Here is a 7,590-nt window from a genome sequence, read left to right on the forward strand (position 1 = left end):
ACTTCACAGATGAGCATGTGGAGGCCCAGAGAGGGGAAGACGGAAGGGCCAGCCAGTCAGAACCAGGTCTCAGGCACGGACAGCTCAGGGGTCGGGGAAGGATTTTCGGATTTTCTTCTTTTCTTCTTTTCTCCTGTAGCCTTCTGACCAATGTTCAGCAGATTTATCTCTTCCTAGCTTAGGACTTTCACCCAGCACGATTCCACGCGAGGCAGCTGCCTTCGAGAAGAACAGAAAAGTCCCAGTTGGGCTTATGGGGAATGAAATAAGTCCCAAGGCTCGATCTCTCTGAAAAGTTGTTATTAAATTCTGTGCCTGGCCCTGACCTGGATTTAAAGATTTGCAAAAAGACAAATTCCAAACAGATGCCCATTAGGGCCTGACAGCCGCAGCTTAAAGATAACATTTACATTCTGCCTGGGTTTGTATCTCTCTGTTCCCCACTTGGCCCCTCTCCTTCCTCCGGTGGGATCAATACCTCCGCTGAGGTCACGTGGAGGTGGCCACATTCTTCTAAGCTGTTTGCTCAGTGCGGGGTTTGCTCTGCTAACATGCCCGGCGCTTCTCCGGCAGCCCTGTTTGCCCAGCATTAGGGCTGTTTGCCGAAACACCTAGCCCAATCCGAGGGGGCTCAGCTTTCCAAACAGTTGGTCCCCGAATCTGTCAATCAATAACACCAATTGGGTTCCTCATACGAACAGCAAGTGTGGCCAAGTCCAATATTTGCCCAAGTACCGCCCCCTCCCGCTGCACCCGACTGTCTCTCCGCTTGACAAGGCGGACAATGGCCAAGCGCACAGGCTGCTGGGAAGACACGGTGTCGGCAGACGGGGAGCCGATTCCAGGAAAGAAGGGCATATGAGCAAACATGATGGCCCCTTTATGAGAGGTAATTTACTGAAATGCACAGCGATTACCTGCTCATCCAGCCCTGATGTAATTAAAAATGGCAGGCTCGGGGCTGTTTTCCCCAGTGCTGGCAAAGGAAGCAGAGTTTCAACTTGGGAAGCTTGAGCTTGGGTGTAGGGACTGGCTGGCACTCAGGGGCGATCAGAGGGACGTGAGGACACTATCAAGCCTGTGACATCAACTCCTAAAAAGGAGAGGACACAGAGCAAGAGAAAAGATATCTTAAGAAGAGGGTCACGCTTGATGGGCGCTTTTCTTTTGGGGCAATGAAAACGTTTTGGAACTTGATGGAGGCGTTAATTGCCTAACATTGTGAATGCACTAAATGCCACGGAATCGTTCACTTTAAAATGGTTAATTTTATGTTATGTGAATTTCACCTAAAGAAAAAAGAGTGAATCCCAATGAACCCAGGACGTTTACATTTCAGAGGCTCTAATGCCTAACTCAGGGTTTGGCTTAGAGTAAGTGCTTAATAAATGTTTATTGAAAGAACAACCTAACATTTGCACAGTCAACAAAGCTCTTTGTTATACATTAGCTCATGCCAGCCTTAAGAAACCCTCGGAGGTGGGCAGCGGCAAGCATTCTCACGCTGTGAAGGGGAAACTAAGGCTTGGAGAGGAGTGTGGTTTGCATAAAGTCACGTAGCTCGTAGTGGCCGTGCTGGGATTCGAACCCAAAACACTCTGGCTCCAAAGTCTGCGCATGTAAAAACTACAGTATTTTTCCTACCTCATGGCTTCCAGGAGGAGAAAGTAATAAAGAAAGAAATAAAGGAGTTACAGATATTTCCTTCTCCCTTTTTTTTTTTTTTTAGGGTATTTATTCCTAAAAACGTTTTGAAGCTGGGCTGTTGAGCGGAGCCGCTGCATCTCCCCACTATTGCTAGCACAGTGCTTGGTCAATATTTGCCGAGTCCTTGCGCGGCAGCTGCAGAGCCTGCCCTGGTTGCTGTGGCGACTGTCCAGAGCGGAGCCCAGGCAGCCTGGGAGCAGTGAAGCCAAAGGCTCTGGCCGCTCGGGGGCTGCGAGGAAGAGCGGGGCCGTGGGCGGTGACTCCAGAAGCCTTTGCCGGGTGCACAGTGTCCTCTGCAAATCCATGGCGCCATGCATGGCAGGGCAGCCTGGCGGAGGGCGGGCCGCCTCTCCAGTGTCACCTGTCGGTCTAGGTGTGGTGGTGGTTGCCGAGAGGCTGGATCAGACCCTGGGGCTGACGTGGAGGTGACACGGACGTTGCAATCACACAGCTTTGCATTTTATATCCATCTCTGTTCCTTTCTCTCGTGAAATTTTAGGATGGTGCTTTGGCGTACGCGGGGAACCGTTTGCAATATGGGCAGTGAGTCCTCCCTCGCTGGGCTTGTGTGGGGAGGAGAGCCGGAGGGCTGGGAAGCACCCGGCACGAGGCAGAAGCTGCGGCAGACGCGGCCCTCCCACCTGCACCGGAGACCCAGAGTAACCGACTTCACAGCTGGGGTGGGGGGAGGGGTGGTCAAAGTGAGCACGGCGCCGTGAGCTCTCTGTCCCAGAACCCCTTCTGGGTCGGGGGCTGGGGCGAGGGGCGGTTGTTGGGGGGGTGTATAAAGGAAGACGGTGTCTTTGGGAGGGGTGACTGGCTGTGTGGTGACCTCTGGTCGTATGTGGCCACCAGAGGGGGCAAAGGGAACAGGGGTAGAAAGAGGGCCAAGAGAACCCCAAAGGCCTCAGTTTGCCAGGGTCCTGGCTGGCGGGCACTGGGGTAGGGAGGTTGAGACAGAAGTCCTCATCCTTTAGAACTGTGGAGACTCTACACAGTGTGCACACTCCTTTCACTTCTTGCATCCGTCCTGTCCTTCCAAGAACCCCACAGCCCTGGGATCGGGACAGAGCACAGAATATGCAGGGCCCGGTATAAGAATGAAATTCTATGACCGCCTTGTTCAAAAATGATTAAGAATTTCAAGATGGCCACAGCAGAGCATGAAACCGGGCACGTGTTCCTTTGAGGACAAGGCCTGAGAGGCTGTTCAGGTTGCCTAGAAGTGGCCTGGTGGCAGGTGTCACCCAGCCTCCCAGTGATGTCTTGCCGGAGCTGTGTGCGGAGCCCAAGCAGGGAAGCAGGACGGTGGCAGGTGACTTCCTCCACGGGGGCCTTGCTGCTCCCCTGCAGAGAACTCCAGCAGGCCTCCTCCCTCATGCCTCGGGGCCCAGACACACCTGGGTCTCCATCCTGGTTCTGTCACCGAGAGGCTGTGTGACCTGGGACGGGGCACTTAACTCCTTGGAGCCTCTGATCCCTCCTAAGAAACGAGGCAGACACCTTCCTCTCCCGGTTGCGGAGGGGTTAAATGAGAGGACGCAGAGGAGCTTGGTGCAGTGCTGGGCACAAAGTCGGCACCGGCTAACGTGAGTGCCCTGGCACCCGTGGTCACCGTTGTGGCACTTACACCAAACTGAACTGGACCGAGTCCCCATGCACTCCAGAAGGGAGTTCAGGTGGCTTACAAGAATCTCCAAACAGGAAAAAACATACATGGGTTGAAAACGCAAATGCTTTCAGGGTCTAAGCAACAGAGTGGATAGGAAAGAAATAGTCCCCAGGGCAGTGCTTGGGGAGTGGTGGGGACTGGGGTCAACTGGAAGTTTTGTGCCCACCTAAAGCCACTGCAATTCAAAAGAAAATAAATTAAACGAAAGGATTCTATAAGTTAATTAGACCGTGGAAGGTCATTTAGAAGCCTTTGAAAGACCGAGTTAGCTGCAAATTGGGAAAGGAAAGGTATACTTTAGGCTGACACCAAGGGGAGAAATTTAAAAGCCAGAAGATCCCACAGGGTGAGCTATAAATACGGCTTTGTGCAAAGCAACAAGTGCAACATAATCAGTCACCTGCTTCTCGTTGTCTATGAAGGAAAAACACTCCATGTTTCCTGTTAGCCAGCTCTGAAGGACACCTTTGGGGGCTTCATTTAGGGTGTCTTGACCTGTATGCTAAGGGTGGGGAGGTGGCAGTGGTCCCCCCTGTACAGGCAGTGAGCAGGTGTAGAGAAGTCTTAAAAAAACAGCAAGTTTGAATGGAACCTGAGTGCTTTCACTGCCATCATACACTGGCATTTGTAAACAATGGCATTGGGAAGATTCTCCTCTATGAAAAATCTTTCCTTGGCCCAAAGTGTAGACAATTGTTGTAGTACTGCGGAGCTTAATGATAATAAATATATAAGTTTCACGTTAGGACAGTTTTATTACTTATCCTTTAATAAACATTTCATTTTGCATGGAAGTGACTTTGGAGAACTACTAGTTATAGAATTGGCTCCTGAAAGACAGACCCACCTGTAGGCGTTCATTTCGACAGTAACTTTCTCAGGGAAAAGAACTGTACCTTTAGGTGGGGTGCAATGTCTAAAATCATATTCTTTTGGGGTACAGTTTGTGTCTGGTATCTAGTCTGACATATGCTTGCATTTAAATTGTAGATTCAGAAGGAGCAATGATAGCACAGTGATTGTAAAAGATGAAAAAAGTAAGTCGAGTTACCTAAGCCATTCTGGGTGACCATTGGAGTTCATTTTTATTTAAAATTTAAAAGAATGAAACAGAGTGTGAACTGTGAAGCATAATATTCTTGTTTAGTAAGCGTCTAATTTAGTTCATGCTTGAAACGTTTTACTGAATTCCAATAACGCTTTTAAAATTGAAACTTACTTTTTGTTTTAAAGTGACAACATAATCCAGACAATGGATTTATTAATAAATCATACCTTTTGCTGACATTTTGTGTTTATTAAAATCCTCTCATTGGTTATTGGATAATTATTTACATAAATTATTATTATATCATACTGTAACCAAAGGATCAAAGTTCAAACTGATAGGTGTATCTGAAAACACTTGTGTAAATAATTGTGCTTTGTGGTTCTGTAGGAACTTGGAGTAACTTGCAGTGCCTTGCACTATTGTGAAACCAGCAATTTTTTTCATAATTCTTCTGAATTTCTAAAGAAATTTGAAGTGGGGCACCTGTACCAACATGAACTTAGCGGTGCTTACCAACAAAAAATGAAAGGAGTAAAAGAAGAGGCAATTGAAACAACGCCTGAATGTGTTTAAAAATATGGAATGCCATTAAAATCATGTGCCACTAATGAAAATTCTGAAGAAATGCCACTGTACTCATGTTATCATTGCTCATTGCATGATTTTTATAGAAAATACTCTTGTCTTACAGAAGAGGGCTGAGTTTTTTTTTTTTAAAGATGTGTCCTGGGCGTCAAGCGGGGCAGTCACACCACTGGTCCTGCTCCTCTGCTTGGGACCCGCAGGCAAGGCGCCCAGGTGGGGGTCTTGGTCCGGAAAAAGCGAGGAAAAGTCAGTTCGCATAGGACCCTCCTTCTGAACTGGGGCCTGCTCCCTGGAGAAGGGCTTCCGTTCAGCCTCTCTTATTGCAAGGAGTGGAAACACATTTTGGCCGGCACAAGTAAACGGTGTTCAGAATCCTGTTCCACGGCTGTGTCCCCTCCTTTCTTGGCGCGTGACACCGGGGCTGGCGGGGGAGACCCAGGGAATGTCACCAGTCCCTGGGGTTGCCCCAACTCGGTGCAGCCTCTCCTTCCACTTTTAGGTGGCCGTGATTACAGTTGGGTCACCTGGCAGAGGCGAACATGTACAAAGTGTCTCCCAGGGCCCTGTGGGAAATAATTATTAATAATTCGGTAGACAAATATGTGTATTAAGTGCCTTCTTGAGGGCCAGGCCTTGTGTTGGGCCCCACGGAGTCAAAGTCAGACCACATTCAGTGCCTGTCCTGCTGGGGGAGCTGTGACATATGTGAGTGTGACCGGAATTCAAGGAAGGGAGGGAGGGGGCTCAGAGAGAGGCAGGTGAATTGTTAGGGGTATCCAAAGGAGGTGACAGAACTTTGCCCTGGGGGTCTCCGGGAAGGGCTGGGGGCCTTTGTCTAACCTGAGACAGTCGAGGCGAGAACATCTTTTGGAGGCCGACACGCTGTGCTCATACCAGCTTGGTGACACTGAGCAGGTGCCCCTTGCCTCTGGGACTCTGCTCCCTCCTCTGAGAAATTGGGGTGGGGGCAACAGTCTGACCTCACGCGCCGGCGGCAGTGGGGGAAGTCAGGCCATCGCAAAGCCAGCCCCTGCCCGAGTTCAGTGCTTCCTAGAGCGCTGACGCCATGTTCCCGGGATCGCCACGAGTGGCCCCTTCCACGGGGGTTCTCCACCCCGACGCCGAGTGGAATCGGCTTCACCCAGACCTGCACCAGGCGAAGCCTCCCTGCGGGGGCTGAGCCAATTCTGAGCACGTGGCTCTCTGACGTGAACCCACGCAGGCTCGGAATGCCCCGGGGAACAAACACCGTGGCCCTTGCGTGACCTTCCTCAAATATAAAGTGTCTCGGTGGAGCTCTTGAGAGGAGCTGGAGGGCTCTCATAAAGCATAAATCGTCATTTCTGCAGCTAATAATAATAATGACAATAATTCCCGGGCTCCTGCCTTGAAATCATAGTCTACGTATGGGCGACTTCATCACTCCCCAAGCCCTGGTCCAGCACCAAGAATAATAATTTAGTGCCCCCCACGCCCCAGAGCCTCCTTAGGGCCCCGCTCGGGCCTTTCTGGCTCTCGAGACGCAGCCCTGACTACAGGAGGGCCGCCCCTGTCCCTGCCGGTCACTGCTGTTCCGTGTATTTCAGGGACTTTAGCTGTACCACCTAACTTAATCCCATAGGAAACCTGTCCTGGAGGTCCTCTTATCCCCACTTACTGCGCCTCAGAGAAGGTAAGAGGCTTACCCAAGGCCACACAGCTTGCAAGAGCCAGGGCTGGGATTTGAACCCAGATGTGTCTGAGTCCAGAGCCCGAGCTCCTAAGTACAGCCTCTTTGCTGTTGACAGAGGCAGTTCCATGTCTGGGAGCTACAGGCCAAGGTGGGCGCCCGAAACAGGCTTGTGTGGAAAGTGAGCGTGCAGGGTGACGACCGAGTGAACTGGCGCTCAGTCCCCGCCCAGCAGACCCCTCCGTCCCGCACGCTCGGCCTGCAGCCCTCGGTCGGGAGCTGTGGACTGAGCATGCGCGTTGACAGGATGGCAGGGGAAACGGCTGACGCACGGAGGACAGCGCGCCGTGTGGAGGCGTTCGCCAGCACTCTGTGCGACGCCCTTCTGCACGCCAGTAACTGACGGGCTAACCTCAGACTGTCCTTATTTGTTCATTAACGTAAATCCCCGAGGGCGCGCTGCGCAACTTTATTAGCCTGGATTGAGCAATATATTTTAAAGTAATAAAACTACATTATTTTAGAATTATTTTTTAATGTGGACTTTCCAGCCATTGACTGCCCTCTTTGATAGGTCTGAATTAGTGAGTTTTAATTGTGTGGAAAAAAGCAATAAAATCATCGTTACTGAAGTGGCGGGAGGCCGCCTCCGCGGCAGGCACCGCGCGGGGGCACGGCGTGTGCCTGGTCCCCGCGCAGCCTCCACGTCCCGCCACGTGGCGCCGCCGCTAGGACCAGGGACGTGACTCCTTGCTGCCACACGGCAGAGCCTGGCCTCGAGCCCAGGCCATCGCCTCTGTCCCGGCTCCGAAAACGACGCCCCAGGTGTGGCGCTTTGCCGCCCGAGCTGCAGCAGCCGCCTCAAGGTCCGTGTGACCTCTCCGCCTCCCCTCCCTGCGTCCCGCC

At 51.5% G+C, this 7,590-nt stretch overlaps 1 long non-coding RNA gene across 1 annotated transcript; it reads right to left on the minus strand.

The window, feature by feature from the left end:
• Window positions 1-5,493: 5,493 nt before the first annotated feature.
• Window positions 5,494-6,787, minus strand: LOC142871403 (uncharacterized). Its single transcript, XR_012919652.1, has 3 exons — window positions 6,701-6,787; window positions 5,856-5,963; window positions 5,494-5,578 (listed from the first exon to the last, which is right to left on the minus strand). It is a non-coding gene; the product is annotated as an uncharacterized LOC142871403 (long non-coding RNA).
• Between the last annotated feature and the right edge of the window lie 803 nt (window positions 6,788-7,590).

The sequence above is a fragment of the Microcebus murinus genome, chromosome 6 (genome assembly GCF_040939455.1).
Source record: "Microcebus murinus isolate Inina chromosome 6, M.murinus_Inina_mat1.0, whole genome shotgun sequence".
Taxonomy (NCBI): Eukaryota; Metazoa; Chordata; class Mammalia; order Primates; family Cheirogaleidae; genus Microcebus; species Microcebus murinus.